General features: G+C 48.2%; 1 long non-coding RNA gene across 1 annotated transcript; it reads left to right on the plus strand.

Moving 5' to 3' along the window:
- Positions 1-1189: 1189 nt before the first annotated feature.
- LOC132540921 (uncharacterized) lies at positions 1190-19400 on the plus strand. The gene is made up of 3 exons (XR_009552110.1): positions 1190-1820; positions 2108-2196; positions 19270-19400. It is a non-coding gene; the product is annotated as an uncharacterized LOC132540921 (long non-coding RNA).
- The last annotated feature ends 2955 nt before the right edge of the window (positions 19401-22355 follow it).

Below are 22355 nucleotides of genomic sequence, written 5' to 3' on the forward strand. Positions count from 1 at the left end.
ATGCACTACCCAGATGAGCTCTTTGGCCAGCCCATATACTAAATCCTTTTCAAAGTGAGATAAAACATGTTCTTTTCCCCGTGTACTTAGGCCCAGAGAAGAGAAGTGACCTGACTCAGAACGCACAGCTGGAGGGTGTCAGATAAGGGGACAGGCCAGGAACTGCTTCTTTTAGCATTATGGAGTCTATACTCATGTCAATACAAACCTGCCCCCTCCCCACAACTCTGTTCCATCTTCCACCTTTCTTGGGCTCCAACATCCTATCTCCCCACCACCCAGGAGCAGACTGAGTCAGTGAGGTCCTCCCGGAGTCCAGGATGCCTGCTCCCCCAGCCCCCACCCCCCTCCCCTCCTGGGGCCATGATGCTGTCTTGCTTTTTGCTTGTAATAAAGAAAATATCTCAGCTACCCTTCCACGGTTGCTTGGCAACCCCAAAGGGGGGTGGGGGGAACAGAGGGGAGGAGGGAAGGGGGAGGACTCTGGAGCCACTCTGGAGACAAAGAGTAGGATTTGGGTGACACGGAGTCTGTTCTTAGTGCTAACCTGGCCTGGCCGGGGCAGCGAGCGGGGGGCTTCCTCCCACCCCAGTGTCTCACACCAATAAATATGGATTAGGGAAATGGGCAGAGTTTTTCCCACGAGCCTGAAAGGCCACATCTGACCTTTCTACCCCCTTTATGTACCAACGTGACAGTCAGAGAGAGCAAAGAGCAGAGCCCCCAGACACTTCTACCATGGCCTTCTGACTTTTGAGAAACTTTTCACCCTCTGTCTTCCCCTGGCCCCAGACCAGGTCATAGCCCCTCCAGGGTCCTTGTCCTAGGGATGAGCAGGTGGGATTCAAAAGCCCTCAGGGCCCCCTCAGGCCCTGCCCCCCTTAATGGCTGAGAGCCAGGCAGGGAAGCCTGGGTCAGCTGGTGAAGGTGCTCCTTGCCCAGGACTCCCCATACCCTGGGTCCCTTGTTTTCCCCATTTCTGCCTAGCACCTCCTCCCTCAGAAGCCCCTCTCCTGCCCAGTCCTCCCACATTCCTCTGTCCCTTTGCTTCTTTCCATGGCTTTATTTCACAGCCTTCTTTTCCACCACCCCAGCTCCAATTGCTGTGTCTGATCACATTTTCTATCCTCCTCTTGCATAGGGAGGCCTCTCCTCCATCCCCTCTGCTTCTGCAGTCCCCCTTGACTCTCCCCCCACCTAACCCCTGCCCCCCAAAAAAAGAACAACCAGGAGGAAGCCCTTGCTACTGCCAGTCCCTGCAGTGAGGATGACAGTAGGGGCTGTGAAGGCAGGAGGGAGGGCAGGCAGGGGTGGTGATCTCTCTCCCTGGTGCCCTGGCTCCCTGGCCAGGGGTGGAGAAGGGCTGCTCTGAATGGAGTCAGTGTGAAGACAGGAAAAGCAAACACCACAGCCCAGGCCCTACTTGGCCTGTGTGGTGGAGCGGAACAGAATGGGGTGAGGGGCCTGAACATATCTCAGCCCTCTTTAACCTCTCAGGGTCCCATGGCTTCCTGTCCCTTGGCCCCCAGCCTCAAGAAGGGGAGGGGGCTTAGGCCTGGGGCTGTGCCCTCTAGAAGACCCCTTCCTTCACCCAGACCTTCCCTGCCCCTCTGCCCAGCCCTCAGTCAGTGCCCTTCCTGCCTGGCAGATGCCAAGGAAAATCTGTGCCAGGAAGGGCGGTCTAACACCTGAGGACCCGCCTGACCCTCTTCTCAGAGCAGACGCTGGCGAGGCCAGTCACCTTGTACAGAGGCAGCCCCTGTAAGTCTGCAGTGCCAGCTGCCTCCAAGGCCCAGGGGACCCCAAGATGCTATGCCTGGGTGAGTGTTCCTCAGGCCCCACAGCTGGGTAGAGAGGGAGAGGAAAGTTGTCCTGATTGGGACTCCCTGGAACATCCTAAAGGCTCCAGGAGTCCCCAAGAATGTGACATTTTCTGTTGGTCCTGCCTCCTATCTGTGACAGTTGTGTCACTGGTACTTTGGTGAGAGGCTGAAGGGCTGGTTGGAGATGTCTGGGGCTGAGGGGAGGCAGGAGGATGTGGGGACAGTGGGATAGGACTCCAGTTCCAAGCCAACTTGTAAATTATTTATTTATTTATTTTTATTAGACTGGTGGAACCACGGAGGCTCCCTTTCTGCATTCCTTGATTTGGGGAATGAATTTGGGGGTTGCACACCTTCCTGGGTGACACATCAGGTTGGTAGAGCTGGGACTTGGCCCACCAGGCCTCCTCACCAGGCTGAGGGCAGCACTGGGGAGCTCTGGACACTGCCCTTGACCTCCCCTTTCTATGGAGTGGGTGGGACAGGCTCTAAACAGCACCCCACTTCAGGGCCTCTTTCTCTCTCTGTCCTCTCTCCAGGCACCATGCCCAGAAGTGGGTAAACTCTGCCCAGGCATCTGAGTAGACACAGTCTCTGGCTGTCCCTGTGAAGCCATGGTTGGCCTTTGCTTTAGAGAGCTCAGAAATCAGGGACCCATTAACTTTAGGGTCTAATTAAGTTCTTTTTTTTTTTTAATTTTATTTATTTTGCCTTTTGTTGCCCTTGTTGTCTTTTTATTGTTGTAGTTATTATTGTTGTTGTTATTGATGTCGTCGTTGTTAGATAGGACAGAGAGAAGTGGAGAGAGGAGGGGAAGACAGAGAGGGGGAGAGAAAGATGGATACCTGCAGACCTGCTTCACCATCTGTGAAGGGACTCCCTGGCAGGTGAGGAACCGGGAGCTCAAACCGGGATCCTTACGCCGGTCCTTGTGCTTTGCGCCATGTGCGCTTAACCCGCTGCACTACCTACCGCCCGATTCCCTAATTGAGTTCTTTATAATGTAATACAAGTCCTGCCTCTTTTATATAAACATTTTTAAAAGTTTATTTAGGGGGTCCAGGGGGTGGTGTACCTGATTGAGCACAAATGTTATCATGTGTGACAACTCTAGTTCAAGCCCCAACTCCCCACCTCCAGGGAGGATGCTGCAGAAACAGTGAAGCAAGTCTTCAGGTATTTTTTTTGTCTCCCTCTCTCTCTGTTCTATCAAGTAAAATAGAAAGGGGGAGGATGAAAAAAATGACATAGGGAGTGGTAAATTCATAGTGCTAGTAGCACCTAGCATCAGTGATAATCGTGTTGGCAATAAAAAGGTTATTTATTGGGAGTCTGGCAGTGGTGCAAAGCACAAGGACCAGTGTAAGGATCCCGGTTTGAGCCCTGGCTCCCCACCTGTCGGGGAGTCATGTCACAAGCAGTGAAGCAGGTCTGCAGGTGTCTTTCTCTCTCCCTCTGTCTTCCCCTCCTCTCTCCCTTTCTCTCTGTCCTATCCAACAACAACAGTGTCAGTAACAACAATAATAACTACAACAACAATAAAACAAGGGCAACAAAAGAGAATAAATAGGAAGTCGGGCAGCAGCGCAGCAGGTTAAGTGCATGTGGTGCAAAGTGCAAGGACCCAAGTAAGTCCCTTAACAGGCGGTGAAGCAGGTCTGCAGGTGTCTCTCTTTCTCTCCCCCTCTTTGTCTTACGCTCCTCTCTCCATTTCTCTCTGTCCTATCCAACGACGACATCAATAATAACTACAACAATAATAACTACAAGGATCCTTGTGCACTGTAATGTGTGCACTTAACCAGGTGCACCACCACTTGGCCCCCAAAATTATTTTATTTTAATGAGATGGGAAAAAAAAGCAGAGTGGTCCAAGAGGTGATGCAGTGGATATAGCATTGGATTCTCAACCATGAGGTCCTGAGTTTGATTCCCGGCAGCACATGTACCAGAGTGATGGCTGTTTCTTTCTCTCCTCCTATCTTTCTCATGAATAAGTAAATAAATAAATAAATAATTTAAAAAGAAAAAAAAAAAGCAGAAAGGGCCGGAGAGATGGCATAGCGGTTTTATCCTATAAAAGTCACTGCTGTTTTTGGTTTCTCTTTCTTTCCGTGTCCCGACCTGGTAGAGGGCAGGCATGCAGACAGGGAGGCGATGCTGGCCATTGCGGTTTGGCACCACGTGCCTTAACCTGCTGCGCTCACACTTGACTCTGGGGCTCTCGCATGAATAAAGAATCGTATTACCACACCACTACGAGTTCCTGGTCTCTCTCCTGCGACGCAAGCCTGGCAGTAGCCCACGGGATTAAGTACACATAGTACAAAACACAAGGGCCCATGAAAGGATCCCGGTTTGAGCCCCCAGCTCCCCACCTACAGGGAGGTCACTTCAAGACAAGAAGAGTCCTATAATTCATATTTGGGCTGACAAACAGAGGCTGAAAAGGGACAAAGGAAACAGAGATTGGCTGGGAGTTTTCTGTTTTGATAGTTCCCAACCCCCACACCTGCCGGGCTAGCCTGAGGGTGTTTCTCCCGGGGCTGGTGCTCTCTGGGTTGAAGAGAGAATTCTATTGGAGCCAACCTAGGCTGCTGCTTACTCAGCGACACAGAAGAGGAACCAGGAACTCTCGTGGCTGAGCAGGAATGCAATGCAATCCTGCCTTTATTGATCTGCCTTTATACCTTCTGAGGTGGAAGTGGCAGGTCAGAAAAAGGGAATGGGTAGGATAGGGGGTGGGGAGAAGGAAAGAGCACAAAAGTAGCGAGCTTCCATCCAACCAGTGGGGATTAAACTAATGCCCTACAGGCAGGGCAGGTCTCCAGCTGTTGCTAAGGTTCTAACCAGTGGGGATTAAACCAATGCCCTGCAGGCAGATTGGGTCTCAGGCAAAACAATGATTATGTAAATAGACCACAACGCCAAACAATGGAGCAGGGGGAGCTGGTGTAATGCCCAACAATTGTTGCTGTACTTATTGTTGTCGTCATTGTTAGATAAGACAGAGAGAAATGGAGAGAGGAGGGGAAGACAGAGCGGGGGGGAGAGAAAGATAGACACCTGCAGACCTGCTTCACCACCTGTGAAGCGACTCCCCTGCAGGTGGAGAGCCTGGGGTTCGAACCGGGATCCTTATGCCAGTCCCTGCGCTTCGCGCCATACCCGCTGTGCTACCGCCCAACTCCCGTAAATAAATATTTTTAAATGTATATAAAATACACAGTTTCTTTTCTTCTTTCTTTCTTTCTTCTTTTTTCTTTTTTTTGCCTCCAGGATTATTACTGGGGCTTGATGCCTGCACTTTGAATCCACTGCTCCTAGGGGATGTTTTTTTTCCCCTTTTGTTGCCCTTGTTATTTGTTATTTATCATTGTTGTTGTTGTTGTTGCTGTCATTGTTGTTGGATAGGACAGAGAGAAATAGAGGATAGAAAGACAGAGGGGGGATTCGACTTCCGGAGGCGGAGCTACGAGCAGCAGATCGCTTTCTCTCCTCTCCTCTCCTCTCCCGGATCAACTAGGAATACCAAAGGAGACCACCCGGACCGAAACAAGAAAGACAGAGGGGGAGAGAAAGCTAGACACCTGCAGAACTGCTTCACTGCTTGTGAAGTGACCCCCCCCCTGCAGGTGGGGAGCTGGGGCTCGAACAGGTATCCTTAGGCTCGTCTTTGTGCTTTGCACCATGTGTGATTACCTGCTGTGCTACCACCACCCCCCCCTTTAAAAAACATATAGACAGAGAAGCAGAGAGAAAGTTAAGGGAGACCACAGCATCAAACCTTCCTTCAGTCAGTGGGGCCTGGCAGGAGGACCTTGCCAAACAAAAACAGCAGCCCCACCAAGTCCAGCCCTCCAAGGATTTCAGTCAGTTGTCACCACACTGCTACACTCGGGTTCAGTTTTGCTGATCAGAAAAGAGGCTCAGAAATTTGAATTCACTGGGGCCAGGCAGTGGCACACCCCGTTAAGCGCACATAGTACTAAGCTCAAGGACCTGTATAAGGATCCCAGTTTGAGCACCAGGTTCCCCACCTGCAGGGAAACGCTTTACAAATGATGAAGCAGGTCTGCAGGTGTCTATCTTTCCCTCTCCCGCTCTATCTCCCCCTCCTCTCTCAATTTCTTTCTATCCTATCCAATAAAATGGAAATAATGGCCGCCAGGAGCTGTGGATTTCTAGTGCTAGCACTGAGCCTCAGTGATAACACTGGAGGCGAAAGAAACAGAAAAAAGAAAAGAAAAAGAAAGTTGAGGGGGTCGGGCAGTAGTGCAGCGGGTTAAGCGCACATGGCGAGAAGCACAAGGACTGGCATAAGGATCCCTGTTTGAGCCCACGGCTCCCCACCTGCAGGGGGTTGCTTCACAGGCAGTGAAGCAGGTCTGCAGGTGTCTGTCTTTCTCTCCTCCTCTCTGTCTTCCCCTCCTCTCTCCATTTCTCTCTGTCCTGTCCAACAATGACGACATCAATAACAACAACAACAATAATAACTGCAACAATAAAACAACAAAGGCAACAAAAGGGAAAATAAATAATAATAATAATATATATATATATATATATATATATTTTAAAGTTGAAGTCATTTGTCCAAGGATACAGTCAAGAAAAGTCAGAGCTGGGATTCAAATCCAGATATGTCTCTCTCCCTCTTTCCCTTTCTCCTTCTCCTTCTCCTTCTCCCTCTCCCTCTTAGAAACATAAAGGCAGAGAGAGAATAAAAAAGACCACAGCGGGGGTCTGGCAGTAGTGCTGCAAGGACCAGTGGTTCAAACCCCCAGCTCCCCACCTGCAGGGGAGTTGCTTCACAGGCAGTGAAGCAGGTCTGCAGGTGTCTATCTTTTTCTCCCCCTCTCTGTCTTCTCCTCCTCTCTCGATTTCTCTCTGTCCTATCCAACAACGAATGACATCAACAACAACAATAATAACCACAACAAGGCTACAACAACAAGGGCAACAAAAGGGGGGGAAGGCCTTCAGGAGCAGTGGATTCATGGTGCAGTCCCTGAGCCCCAGCAATAACCCTGGAGGCAAAAAAAAAAAAAACCACAGCACTGAAGCTTCCTTTGGGGTTCAAACCTGGATTGGGCACATGGCAAAGCACCACACTAACCAAGTGAGCTATTTGCTGGCCCTCAAATGCAGAGCTTGCACTGCTCACCAATCCTGCTTTTGATTCCTAGGAAGTCTCCACTAAAGGTCATTGCATTCAGTCCCCTGCATCTGGGTGTTCACCCGGACCAACCTCTGCTTACAGACAAGAATCAATCTAGCTTTGAGAGGCACCTGCTCCAAGGGTAGAACTCCCTGTGGGGGTGATCAGACATTTATTTATTCATAGCCTTCTGGCCATGAGGAGAGGCCCTCCCATCCAGACCTCTCTGGGGTCCAGCTGCCTCACTGCTCATCCCACCAGAGCATAATCAGAAATGAACTTGCCTCACATGTCAACTTCTGAGCTGTGTGGTCCTGGACTAGTGACCCAGCCTCTCAGTACCATAATTTGTCAACTATAAACTGGGTTAATTGTGTATCTACCTTATGAGGCTGATCAAGTTTAATGAGCAAAAGAGATAAAGGCCAGAAAGGGGCTTAGGATCATTGTTTCTGGCACCTGTGAATTCTCAGAATGAATAGATAACTAACTACTCAGCAGCAGCAGCATTAACGAAACCCTTTTGCAGGCAAGATGTTAGAGCCTCCTGCAGGGAGATAGCACAGGGTTTTACAGCAGACTTTCATACCTGAGGCTCTGAGGTCCCAGGTTCAGTCTCTGACATCACCACTAGCCAGTGTTGAGCAGTGCTCTGGTAAAATAAATGAGAGTCTGTCATGTTTGCTTTATCATTTTTCTTCTTTATTGCAGATGGGGAAACTGAGACCCCAGAATGAGGAAAGGGTCACATGGCAAATTTGTGGTGGAGGCAGGAAGCAGTTGTCAATTCTCGCCACTTCCAGCTGAACTCTTGTCTCTTGTACTTTGCTCCCTTCCTCCCTGAGTCCTCCGCTGGCACACCCCTGGTCCAAGGCCCTGGCACCTAGTGCCCTAGGGCAGAGCCCAGGAGAGAAGTGAGCAGTGGTGGAGGAGTAAGCCTAGAGGCCTGCGTTCTCAGCCCTGGCTCTTTGTCTGCTGCTTTGTGATGGTAAGTACCACTCCTAAATCAGTTCTGTGACACTGTTATTGTTGCCCAGGGTGCAAAGAGTCTAAACTTTTCCCCTGAGGTCAAGAATGTGGCCAGTCCCCAAGCAGCCTGGAGCAGGGGCCTGGGTGGCTGGGGGTGGGGATAGAGCCTCATCCCAAGCAGGGGCAAGATGTGTGTGTGTGTGTGTGTGTGTGTGTGTGTGTGTGTGTGTGTATGTATATGTGTGTGTGTATGTGTTGGGGGGTGGGGGGGTCAGTAGGAACAAAACACTTTGAAATGCCTCCTCTCCATCACTGCCAACATTGTCCGCTGCCCGCGGGGGGCCTGGCACCGCCTCGCCGGGGCTCCGGCCCCCAGCCCTGGCCAGGCCCAGCCCAGCATCTGAAAATGGACAGAAGGTTATTGTCCCTCCTCACAGCCCTTTGTCTGTCCCAGTTCCAGATGTCTAGGCTGGGACCAGAGAGCTGACCCATGGTGGGCTGGAGGGAGGGGACAAAGGGAGAAAGCACGGGTCACTGCATCCTAAGGGGTTGTTCCCAGACCCTGATATCCCACCCAGTCACCTTCTGGGCTGTCTCAACCTTGGGATCATCCCTTTTCCCTCGTCCCTCCCTTCCCCCTTTCCCCCACCCCAAACCAGGTTTCAACCTTAGGAGAGAAAGCCACAGAGACCCCAGAGCTTCACCTCAGTAACCGTGATGGGAATGAGTTTTGCCCTCTCTCACAGCCCACTGTCCCCATGTGGGTATGAATGGACCAGGGTTCATTCATTCACAAGGACAACCCTCCAAGTGCCAACTCCATGATGGTCATGGGGATGCCAAGTGGTGGGTGGACCACACAGATCCTTCCAGATTGTGGTTAATAGTCATGCTAACCAGGGGTATCATTTCTCACCCTCTTTCTCCATGTTGGCTGCCAGGCTAACCAGTTAACCTGCATTTGCTCTTCCCTTTCATAGTGAAATGGGATGCAGTAGATAAGGTGCTTGGATCCATTATCTGGCTCTGGGCACTGAGAGGTAAAGTCACTTGCCCAAACCAGGCTGGTAGGAAGCTGCAAAGCTGGGATCCTGGCCCAGCTGACCGCAGCTACCAAGAGGAACAAACTGCTCATAAATACTTGGAAGCTGCTGAGTGCCAGAGCCTGCCAGGCTCCAGAACCAGCCTGCAGGAGCTGCTGGAAATGCTAACCCCACCCACCTGTTGACCCATTTCACAGATAGAAAAATTCACAAAGGTGGCCCCAACCAGAGAATAAGACTGCAGCAAGGAGCTCTGGGAAACAACACCCCCTAAACCAGCCCTTCCAGAGGAAATGGGGCTGCCCAGAGAAGGGGAGATAGTTCCATTTCAAACTCTTAAGTCTGTGTGAGGCCTGACACTTGTCAGTCTTTTTTTTAATATTTATTTTATTTATTTATTCCCTTTTGTTGCCCTTGTTGTTTTATTGTAGTTATTATTGTTGTTGTTATTGATGTTGTTGTTGTTGGATAGGACAGAGAGAAATGGAGAGAGGAGGGGAAGACAGAGAGGGGGAGAGAAAGACACCTGCAGACCTGCTTCACCGCCTGTAAAGCAAGTCCCCAGCAAGTGGGGAGCAGGGGCTCGAACTGGGATCCTTACTCTGGTCCATTAACACTTTGCACCATGTGCACCTAATGCTTAACCCACTGCACTACAAAGACTCCCAGTTTTTTTTTTCTGTAAAATGAAAAGAGAATAATAATAATTCATAGGGTGTGAACTTAAAGTGAGATAATACTTAGCACAAAGCCTGACTACCCTCAGTTCAGGATAGCTATTGTTATTCTGGGTGAGGGTAACATTTATCCCTTTGAACTTCCCTTTCCCTCGGTCACCTGAGCTAGAAGCTCTGTGAAGTGGGCAGTTAGCAATTTTAGGGTAGGAGTGGTGCAGTGCTTAGTCTTCCATGGATTTATAGAAATTTTTTAACATGTTACTTCTCCAGGAGCTGAGGAAGGCAAAGGGATGGGCCTGGGAGGGAGAAGGGGCTGCGTGGGCCCAGAGGAGTTAACAGCCCCAGGCACTGGCCCAGCAGGGCTGCCACGCTGCAGCGGCCAGAGCAGAGGAGCCAGGGAGGCTTCCTGATGGGCAAAACAGCTGGCTACAGCAGGAAAACAGCTGGCCTGGTCCCAGCCTCCTGAGGAAAGAGGCAGAACCTCAGAGGAGGACAGCTCCCCATTGGGGTCCTGGGAGAAGACAGCCTGGCTGAGAGAGAGAAGGTGGTCTTGGGGAGGGGGTGGGAGGGAGGTTGGGTTTTGGCTGGGGCCCCTGGAGATGAGGAGGTGTGGGTGGATTCCTGGAGCAGAGGCCAAGGTATGCTAGGTCTAAGTGGAATAGGCAGTATGGCTCCAGCTGGAATTTGGGGGTTGAGGAGCTCAGTCTTCACTCATATTGGAAAGGTGAGGAGCAGGGGAGCTTATGGGCAAATTAGCACTCACTCCAGAGCATCTTGGAGCTGGACTTGGAAACTGAAGTGGGAGAGAAATCAGGCTATGCTCCTTGACTCCTGTCTTCTGAGTCGGACCCAGGACCATCCTCTGGTCAGCATCCTCAGTGGCTTGGCCACCAGGCAGGACAGGAACCCTAGAGTCCCCAACCCACAAGACGTGCATCTGGCAGCAGGTAAGAGCTCTATCTAACTGTCTGTAGTCATGGGACTCTGCTCCCTGCCTGTCTGGGATAACTCTCCCCCCACACCCCCAGCCCTAGGGTTGTTGGGCCATATGTTCCTTTCAACCTGCTCCCACCCATTGGCAGCAAAGCCTAAGACTTTACTTCAGGTTGAGCAGGTTGGTAGAGGGTTAATGGGGGTGTGGTTAGAATCTACTTGGTCAGAGCTGTCTGCCTGGGCTCCTGACTCCCAAGTCCCACAGGCCCTTAATTTCATTCCTTTCCTCTCTCTCTCCCCTCCCCTTTATTTCTTTCTCTCTTACTTACTTATATTTTGCTTGTTTTATTTGAATGAGATACAGAGAGAAAGATACAGAGAGAGAGAGAGATCAAAGCATTACTCAGCTCTGGCTTATGGTGGCTCTGGGAATTGAATCTGGGATCTCTAAGCCCCAGGCATGAAAGTATTTTGCATAATAAGCATTATGCTGTCTCCCTTGTCCTTAGTTTCTCCAACTAGAAGGGCTCCGCTAGCCCACCTCTGTACCTCCAGATATGAAAGGTTACCCCTCTCTCCATCTTGGGCATGGCAGCCTCAGCACTCTTATCCCTGATAAAGGTCACTCTGCAGGGCCTCTGCCAGTGGGCAAGACTTGAAGCAGAGGCTCCCAGTATGAAAAAGGCCCTGCTGAGGAGAACCAGGCTTTAGTGCCCAAAGTGAGTGAAGCCTTAACTACAGGCGCCACCGCCTGGCTATGGCCAGAATTACAACAGCTCACCGGTCGGAATGAGGGTGTTCCAAGGGAGAAAGCCCCAGCCCAACTAGGTGCTGGTCCAGGGTGCTATGGGTCTCATTCATCCAGATGGGCTCAAACAATCACTTTTCTCTCCAAGCACGTAGTCTACATGGTCTGAATAATGAGACCAATTAAACAGTAGCTTCAAACTTTATCCTGAGGCCATAGCAACAGTTCACCCAGCATTTAGGGTGTGTTTTTGGTATGCCAACCGTGCAGGCTTGAGCCCCGTCACCACATGGATGGTGCTGTGGCATTTGAGGAAGTTCTGCTTCTGTGAAAGAGGTGAAATTGTGTGTGCTCTAGGCTCTTGTTCTGCAAAAACTTTAGCCTGTATTGAAATCACTGTTTACACCAGTGACTAGATTCAGCTCCATAGGTGTAGGGAGAGACCTAAGAATTTATATTTCTAAAAGAAGAAGAATAAGAATTTGGATTTCTTTTTAAATATTTATTTATTCATGAGAGAGACAGGTGGTAGGCACACACCAAACCCTAACTCTGGCATATGTGATGTCAGGGATTGATCCCAGTGCCCAATGCCTGAGAGTTTAATGCTTTATTTACTGCACCGTCTCCTGGACCAAATCATTTGCATTTCTAGAAATTTCAAGGTGAGGCTGATGATGATTGGTCCAGAGACCACTCTTCAAAATTCACTTATTCTAAATACTTTAGAATTTCTTTTATTATTATTATTTATTTATTCCCTTTTGTTGACTTTGTTTTATTGTTGTAGTTATTATTGTTGTTATTGATGTCGTCATTGTTAGATAGGACAGAGAGAAATGGAGAGAGGAGCAAAAGATAGAGGGAGAGAAAGACACCTGCAGGTGGGAGGGGACCTCAAACTGGGATTCTTACGCTGGTCCTTGCACTTCGCACCACGTGCACTTAACCCACTGCGCTACTGCCCGACTCCCTACTTTAGAATTTTTTTTAAAAAAAATTATTTATTTTCCCTTTTGTTGCCCTTGTTTTTAAATTTATTATTATTGTTGTTGTTGATGATGTCATCATTGTTGGATAGGACAGAGAGAAATGGAGAGAGGAGGGGAAGACAGAGAGGGGGAGAGAAAGATAGACACCTGCAGACCTGCTTCACTGCTTGTGAAGCGACTCCCCTGCAGGTGGGGAGCTGGGAGCTCGAACCGGGATCCTTACGCTGCTCCTTGCACTTTGTGCCACGTGTGATTAACCTGCTGAGCTACCGCCCGACTCACTCTACTTTAGAATTTCTATGAGTTTAACCCAGCATTAATTTTGTGGAATCTTATTTTTAGATATTTTTTTGGGGGGGATGAGTGAGAATACAGGTCTCCCATGAGTTTCCCTTAGTCAGTGACTCTGTCTCCTTCCTTCCTTTCAATTTTTAAAGATTTATTTATTTGTGGTTGGGGAGGTGGCGCAGTGGATAAAGCATTGGACTTTCAAGCATGAGGTCCTGAGTTTGATCCACGGCAGCACATGTACCAGACGGATGCCTGGTTCTTTCTCTCTTCTCCTATCCTTCTCATTAATAAATAAATAAGATCTTTTTTAAAAAATTTATTTATTTCTGAGAGAAAGAGAATGAACTAGAGCATCATTATGACACATGTGATGCCAGGATTCAAACTTTGGATCTCATATTTGAGGGCTCAGTGCTTTATCCACTGCACCATTTCCTGGGTTTCAATCATTCTTTCTATAAAAGTTTTCTTTCTTTCTTTTTTTTTTTTTTTAATATTTATTTTATTTATTTATTCCCTTTTGTTGCCCTTGTTGTTTTATTGTTGTAGTTATTATTGTTGTTGTCGTCGTTGTTGGATAGGACAGAGAGAAATGGAGAGAGGAGGGGAAGACAGAGAGGAGGAGAGAAAGATAGACACCTGCAGACCTGCTTCACCGCCTGTGAAACGACTCCCCTGCAGGTGGGGAGCCGGGGTTCGAACCGGGATCCTTATGCCGGTCCTTGTGCTTTGCGCCACCTGCGCTTAGCCCACTGCGCTACAGCCCGACTCCCTCTTTCTTTCTTTTTTAAATGAATTGTCCAAGATGTTTTTTTAAATTATGTTTATTTACTGTATATAGACAGTCAGAAATTGAGAGGAAAGGGGGAGATAGAGAGGGAGAGAGACACCTACAGCACTGCTTCACCATTTGTAAAGTTTGCCCCTTGTAGGTGGGGACCAGGCGCTCAGACCCGGCTCCTTGAGCACTGTAACATATGAGCTCAGCCAGGTGCACCACCACCCGGCCCCTCCATCTTCTTTCTTTTTTTTTTTTTTAATATTTATTTATTTATTTATTCCCTTTTGTTGCCCTTGCTGTTTTATTGTTATAGTCATTATTGATGTCATTATTGTTGGATAGGACAGAGAGAGAAATGGAGAGAGGAGGGGAAGACAGAGAGGAGGAGAGAAAGACAGACACCCGCAGACCTGCTTCACCGCCTGTGAAGCGACTCCCCTGCAGGTGGGGAGCCGGAGGCTCAAACCGGGGTTCTTATGCCGGTCCTTGTGCTTTGCGCCACCTGCACTTAAAACGCTGCGCTAAAGCCCGACTCCCCCATCTTATTTCTTTTATTTTTTTTTAAAGATTTTATTTATTTATGAGGAAGATAGGAGGAGAGAGAAAGAACCAGAAATCACACTGGCACATGTGCTGCTGGGGATCGAACTCGGGACCTCATGCTTGAGAGTCCGAAGCTTTACCACTGCGCCACCTGCCGGACCACTCCCCCATCTTATTTCTATTGAGAACCTACCCTTTATTGGCTACCTGCTTCAGTGATAGATGAATGCATAGCTAAGAAGATCTTTCCACCTGAAAGTCTAAAAGGCAGCTTGAAGTAGCAGAACTTGATGTCACAGTCCACTTGCTCTTTCTCAGGGTTTCCCCATCATGTAGCCAGACTACTAGCTTACCCAGTTACACCCCCTTGGAATGATGCTGCTTGACCCTGCCATCTCCTGCAACCAACCCCAAGTGCAGGGGGATCTGCCTGGATCCCAACTCTGCCCACCATTTTTTCTCCCTGTATCAGGACTCATGCTTCTATTCTCATCCTTCTCTCCTGCCCACCCCCCCAGCAGACTGCCACTGGGGCTTCATGCTGGTACAATTCCACTGCTCCCTGGGCAACCCCCCTCCCCCGTTTCAATCACAGAGAGAAAGAAAAAGAAACCACAGCACTGCTCCACCACTCATGAAGCTTACCCTGGTGCTTCTATGTAGTGCATGGTGCACTACATATGGTAGCCAGAAGTTCAAACCCATGTCCTCAAGCATGAAGATTGCACTCTACCAGGTGAGCTATCTACCAACCCCACAAACTTTTTTCCTTCAGATTTATTTATTTATTAGGGGAAAAAAACAGTGGTCCAGGAGGTAGATAAAGCATTAGGCTCTCAAGTATGAGATCTCGAGTTCAATCCCTGGCAGCACATGTACCAGATTGATGTTTGGTTCTCTCTCTCTCTCTCTCTTCCTATCTTTCTCATTAGTAAATAAATAAAATTGAGGGGGGGAAGAGACCAGAGCATCACTCTGACATATGTAGTGCCAAAAATAGTAATCTCATATATGGAAGTCCAGTGCTCTATCCACAGTGCTAGGGATTGAACCTAGGATCTTTGAGATTCAAAGACCCTTGAAAGTCTATTGTATAAACCATTATGACATTTCTCTGGCCCCAGAATGATTTTTTTAAGATTTTATTTATTTATGAGAAATATAGGCGGAGAGAGAAAGAACTAGACATCACTCTGGAACATGTGCTGCCAGGGATCAAACTCAGGACCTCATGCTTGAGAGCCCAAAGCTTTATCACTGTGCCACCTCCCACACCACTCCCAGAATGATTCTTTAAATATTTATTTATTTGTTTATTCCCTTTTGTTGCCCTTGTTGTTTTATTGTTGTAGTTATTATTATTATTGTTGTTGGGTAGGACAGAGAGAAATGGAGAGAGGAGGGGAAGACAGAGATGGGGAGAGAAAGACAGACACCTGCAGATCTGCTTCACCACTTGTGAAGCCACTCTCCTGCAGGTGGGGAGCTGGGGGCTGGAACAGGGATCCTTACACTGGTCCATGTGCTTCGAGTCACGTGCGCTTAACCCCACTGTGCTACCACCCAGCACCCCCCAGAATGGTTTTTCCTCCTTTCCTTCCTTCTCTCTTTCTTCCTTCCTTCCTTTCTAATTTTATTTATTTATTTAATGTAAAGACAGAGAGAAATTATAGGAAGGGGAAGACAGAGAGGGAGAGACCTGTCATACTGCTTCACCATTTCACTTGTGAAGCTTGTGCTCTGTAATGTCCTCTGAACCAGGTGCCCCGGGGGGAGAGGCGGAGAGAGAACTAGAGCATCACTCTGGCACATATGATGCTGGGGATCAAACTCAGGACCTCATGCTTGAAAGTGAATACATTACCTCTCAGGTCACTCCAACGTCTTCTTTTCTTCTTCTTAAATGTATTATTATAAAATTTCCACCAGGGTTATTTCTGAGGCTCAGTATCTACACAATGAATTCACTGTTTCTGTCAGGACCCCTACCCCTTTTATTTTTAATAGAGACAGAAATTGACAGGGAGTGGGAGAGGAGAGAAATAGAGATATACCTGCAACACTGCTCCACTGCTTATAAAACTTCCTTCCCTATAGGTGGGGACTAGGACTTGAACCTTAGTTTTCACTCATGGTGTCATGTGCACTCTATTGGGTGTGTCACCATCCAGTCCCTCCAATGTCTCCTCCTCCTCCTCCTCCTCCTTTTTCTTCTTCTTCCTAGTATTTATTTATTTATTTATTTATAAATATTTCCATTTATTTTATTTTAATGGAGAAGGAGTAGATACAGAAGGATAGATACAGAGGGAAAGATACTGAGAGAAAGAGACCAGAACACTGCTCAGTTCTGGTTTATGGTGGTGCTGGGGATTGAACCTGAGATCTCAGAGCCTCAGGCTTTTAAGGCATTTGCATAACCATTAAGCTATCTCCCCAGCCCCAGTCTTTATTTATTATTGGGTAAAGATAGCCAGAAATCAAGAGAGTAGGGGGAGATAGAGGAGGAGAGAGATAGAGAGACACCTGTAGCCCTGCTTCATTACTTGTGAAACTTTCCCCCTGCAGGTAGGGACCAGGGGCTTTAACCCAGGTCCTAGTGAATTGTAGCATGTGTACTCAACCAGGTGCACCACCATCTGGCCCCTCCAATATCTTCTTTTTTTAAATTTATTTTTTATTTTATTTATTTTTTTATTTCTTTATTGGGGAATTAATGTTTTACATTCAAAAGTAAATACAATAGTTTGGAAATGCATAACATTCCCCAGTTTCCCATATAACAATACAACTCCCAGTAGGTCCTCTGTCATCCTTCTTGAACCTGTATTCTCCCCACCCACCCACCTCCACCCCAGAGTCTTTTACTTTGGTGGGGTACGCTAATTCTATTTCAGGTTCTACTTGTGTTTTTTTGTCCTCCAATGTCTTCTTATTGCACATTACATAAAACTCAGAATCCCGGGAGTTGGGTGGTAGCACAGCGAGTTAAACGTACATGGCATGAAACCCGGTGTAAGGATCCCAGTTGAAGCTCCTGGCTCCCCACCTGCAGGGGGTCGCTTCACAAGTGGTGAAGCAGGTCTGCAGGTGTCTATCTGTCTCTCCCCCTCTCTGTCTTCCCCTCCTCTCTCGATTTCTCTCTGTCCTATCCAACAACAACAACATCAATAACAACAATGGCAACAAAAGGGAATAAATAAAATTTTTTAAAAAACAACTCAGAATCCTACCGTGGGTTCAAGGCCTCACTTTTCATCTTCCTCCTTCTTCTTGCAAATATATACAAATATATATTACCAGAGCACTGCTCAGTTCTGGTTTATGGTAGTGCAGGAGATTAAACCTGGGGGGTTGGGCAGTGGTGCACCTAGTTACATGTATATAATACTAAGTGCAAGGGGCTGCACGAGGATCTGGGTTTCAGTCTCAGCTCCACACCTTCAGGGGAGACACTTCACAAGCGGTGAAGCAGGTCTGCAGGTGTGTCTAGCTTTCTCTCCTCCGCTGTCTTCCCCTCCTCTCTCAATTTCTCTTTGTCCTATCCAACAACAACAGCAGCAGCAACTACAACAACAATAATAATAACACTAAAAGGACAAGAAAAATGGAAAAAAATGGCTTCCAGGAGCAGTGGGTTCATAGTGCAGGCACCAAGCCCCAGCAATAACCCTGGAGGCAAAAAAAAAAAAGTCAGGGAACTCTTAGGAGGGAGCAGTGAAAGGGGCTTAAAAATACATGTGTATACGTGAAGTGACACTGAGGAGAGAAGCAGGGACACTTAGACTCAGTGAAAATCTCCTGGGGCTGGAGATTGCGAGTTTGCACTGGCCCCAGTCTGCTCCAAGCCAAGACAGTGAGAGTTTTTTTCTACACACATTCCCTTGATGGGAGATTTGTCCAGGGAATCAGAGACAAGCTGGGTCACTGGAGGAGGGAAGGAGAGAGGAGAAGATGGGAGACATCAGTGACTGGGAGGAGAGAAGGACTTTAAGGCAGGGAAGAATCTGGTAATCCCTCTTTAGGACCTTTAGGGTGGGTAGGAGCTTTGGAATGACTCAGAGATGGGTAAGGTGGAACACTCACTCTGCTTTAGAAGGGGAATCCTGGGGTGTGGGGGCAAGTGGTGGCGCACCTGGTTAAGCGCATACATTTCAGTGTGCAAGGCCCCAGGTTCAAGCCCCTGGTCCACAGCTGCAGGCGGAAAGCTTCACAAGTGGTGAAGCAGGGCTGCAGGTATCTCTCTGTCTCTCTCCCTCTATCCCCCTCTCCTCTCTGAATTTCTCTCTGTTGCTATCCTATAATAAATAAATAAAATAATTTAAAAAAAAAAAGAATCCTGGGGCAGCAGATGGCTCACCCAGTAGAGTTGCACAGGTTATCATGCATGAGGGTCTGGATTCGAGCCTAAGGTCACCACATGGAAGTACCTACAGGGGATGGGGTGGGAGAGAAGCGTCATGAGTACTGAAGCAGTGCGGCAGTGTCTCTCTTCTCTCTGTCTTTCCTACATCTCTCTATAACACACACTATCTAGAAGGAGGGAAAAATGAAAGCCAGGAGCAGTGGGGTCGTGCAGGCACTGAGTCCCAGAGATAATCCTGGTGGAAAAGGAAGGATGGGTGGAAGGAAGGACAGACAAAAATAGGGAATCCTGGGAATTGGGCGGTGGTGCAGCGGGTTAAGTCACATGGTGCAAAGCACAAGGACTGGCTTAAGGATCCCGGTTCGAGCCCCCGGCTCCCCACCTGCAGGGGAGTCACTTCACAAGTGGTGAAGCAGGTCTGCAGGTGTCTGTCTTTCTCTCCCCCTCTCTGTCTTGCCCTCCTCTCTCCATTTCTCTCTTTCCTATCCAACAACAACGACATCAGTAACCACAACAAGGGAAACAAAAGGGGAAAAAAACCTTAAAGAAATAGGGAATCCTTGGGAATCCGGCGGTAGCACAGCAGGTTAAGCGCACATGGCTCAAAGCGCAAGGACCTGCGCAAGGATCCCGGTTCCAGCGCCTGGCTCCCCACCTGCAGGGGAGTCGCTTCACAGGCGGTGAAGCAGGTCTGCAGGTGTCTGTCTTTCTCTCCCCCTCTCTGTATTCCCCTCCTCTCTCCATTTCTCTCTGTGCTACCCAACAACCGATGTCATCAATAGCAACAACAATAATAACCACAACAATAAAAAATAAGGACAACAAAAGGGAATAAATATTTTAAAAAATAGGGAACCCTTTTTCTGGGCCTGGAAATGTCTTGTGATCAGATGTCACTATGCAAAAGATGAGACTTATATTAACTTGGGCTTTATGTTACAGAGCCACTGGCAGGGAAGTGGTTCCATGTAGGAGCCTTGGCTGGGCCCTGTTGGAGGCATTGGAGCCAGAATGAAGAAAGACCAGAGTTTCAGGGTTCCATGTTCCCGTTTGCTGCCTTATGCTGCCCTGCCACAAGGCAAGTCTATTCCTTTCCTACCCCCTCCCATTAGAGATAATGGGCATAGACCCCCCCCACACACACACACACACACTACCGGGAAAAGGATGAGGGGAAACACAAAAGTGCCACAAGAAAGCAAGCCTCCCTGGCTGGGACACTAATCTAGGTGGCACCTGTCTTCTCCAGGTCTGACTGCCAGCCCCAGGCACACTTCTTGGGTGCCAGGTTCCATGTGGGAAAAGTTTCAAGTGTATGTTTTAAAATATTTATTCCCTTTTGTTGCCCTTGTTTTGTTTTATTGTTGTAGTTATCGTTGTTATTGATGTCATCATTGTTGGATAGGACAGAGAGAAACGGAGAGAGGAAGGGAAGACGGGGAGAGAAAGACAGACACCTTCAGACCTGCTTCACCGCCTGCAAGTGACTCCCCTGCAGGTGGGGAGCTGGGGGCTTGAACCGACAACTGTGGATATTTTTTATTGTAGAGCACTGCACAGTTCTGATTACAGTGGTGCTTGGGGTTGAGCCTGGGTTGTAGGAGCCACAGGCATGAAAGTCTGTTGCATAAGTCCTGTGCTATCTCCTGGTCTTTTAAGTTCATTCATTCTCTTTTTTTAAATTTTATTTTATTTCTTTATTGGGGAATTAATGTTTTACATTCAACAGTAACAATAGTTTGTACATGCATAACATTCCCCAGTTTCCCATATAACAATACAACCCCCACTAGGTCCTCTGTCATCCTTCTTGGGCCTGTATTCTCCCCACCCACACACCCCCACCCCAGAGTCTTTTACTTTGGTGCTATGCGCCAATTCCATTTCAGGTTCTACTTGTGTTTTGTTTTTTTTTCAGATCTTGTTTTTCAACTTCTGCCTGAGAGTGAGATCATCCCATATTCATCTTTATGTTTCTAAGTTATTTCACTTAACATGAATTTTTCAAGGTCCATCCAAGATCGGCTGAAAACGGTGAAGTCACCATTTTTTACAGCTGAGTAGTATTCCATTGTGTATATATACCACAACTTGCTCAGCCACTCATCTGTTGTTGGACACCTGGGTTGCTTCCAGGTTTTGGGTATTACAAATTGTGCTGCTAAGAACATATGTGTACACAGATCTTTTTGGATGGATGTGTTGGGTTCCTTAGGATATATCCCCAGGAGAGGAATTGCAGGATCATAGGGTAGGTCCATTTCTAGCCTTCTGAGAGTTCTCCAGACTGTTCTCCACAGAGGTTGGACCAATTGACATTCCCACCAGCAGTGTAGGAGGGTTCCTTAGACCTCACACCCTCTCCAGCATTTGCTGCTGTTACCTTTTCTGATGTATGACATTCTCACAGGAGTGAAGTGATATCTCGTTGTTGTCTTTATTTGCATTTCTCTGACAATCAGAGACTTGGAGCATTTTTTCATGTGTTTCTCAGCCTTTTGGATCTCTTCTGTGGTGAATATTCTGTCCATGTCCTCTCCCCATTTTTGGATGGGGTTATTTGTTGTCTTGTTGTTGAGTTTGGCAAGCTCTTTATATATGTTGGTTATTGAACTCTTCTCTGATGTATGGCATGTAAAGATCTTCTCCCATTCTGTGAGGGGTCTCTTGGTTTGGGTAGTGGTTTCTTTTGCTGTGAAGAAGCTTTTTTAATTTGATGTAGTCCCATAGGTTTATACTTGTCTTAGTCTTCTTTGTAATTGGATTCGTTTCATTGAAGATGTCTTTAAAATGTATGCGGAAAAGAGTTCTGCCAATATTTTCCTCTACGTATCTGATAGTTTGTGGTCTAACATCCAAGTCCTTCATTCACTTGGAATTTATTTTTGTATTTGGTGAAATACAGTGGTTCAGTTTCATTCTTCTGCATGTTTCAACCCATTGTTTCCAACACCATTTGTTGAAGAGACTCTGCTTTCCCCATGTAATAGTCTGGGCCCCTTTGTCAAAGATGAGCTGTCCATAGGTGTGGGGCCTCTCATTCATTCTCTTAAGGTGTCTTTCCTTGCAAACCAGCCCAGGTGAGGAGGAAAGCGGAAACTCATCTCTGGCGTCTCTAGGCCTTGCCCCTTTTCATCCTTTTCACCAGATAGACTGCCGGTCCCTTTTCTTTTTTCTTTTTCTTTTTTTTTTTACTTCTTTATTGGGGAATTAATGTTTTACATTCAACAGTAAATACAATAGTTTGTACCTGCATCACATTCCCCAGTTTCCCATTTAACAATACAACCTGCCGGTCCCTTTTCATCTCAGCAGGGGACTCAGGAACACACCCACCCCAACTGGGAAGAAAAGTTGGGTCTCAGTGAGGGTTCTGCTCTCCCTTAGGGTCTAAATGTGGCTTTTTTTTTTCTTAAAGGGCCGGAGCAGTACCAATGCAGACGACAGAGGTGAGGACGATGAAAGAAGGCGCAGATGCCAGTCCTGGACCTCCGCCAGCTATTCGCCCAGGTCAGGGGGTCCTGGCTCCAGTGTTCCTGCTCTCGGCCCCGTAGGAGAAGTTTCATAGATGGCCACCAGGGGGCGCCCGCGGGCGACGGAGGTGCGGGAGTCTAGCAGCTGGTGCCAGTAGGTTGCAGAAGGGTCCGGCCCTGCGGGGCTGGGGCGAAGGCTGGAGGGCCCGGGGGTGTCCAGGGAAGCCAGCTATAGGGGTGTCAAGTGCGGCAGTGGAATCCGACTCCTCAAGTTGAACGCTCGTGGAATCAATCGGATCCTCTGCCGCCAGGGCAGCTCGAATGCGGTCACTCCCAGACCCTGCCCTCTGCCCCCCTTCCCTTCTCGAGTGTCCCAGCAGAGGGGGCTGCTCCCGTGTCCCATCTGACCCTCCATGTCATGGCCAAGGGGTGGACGCTTGAGCAGCTACGTTTAGGAATGGAGAGAAGGAGCCCACACTTTGGGGGGTGCGGTTCGCCGACCCCCTTCCGGGCCCTTCCCGCCCCGCCCTGCCTCAAGGCCCCGCCCCGCCTCAG

Source organism: Erinaceus europaeus, chromosome 10 (genome assembly GCF_950295315.1).
Source record: "Erinaceus europaeus chromosome 10, mEriEur2.1, whole genome shotgun sequence".
Taxonomy (NCBI): Eukaryota; Metazoa; Chordata; class Mammalia; order Eulipotyphla; family Erinaceidae; genus Erinaceus; species Erinaceus europaeus.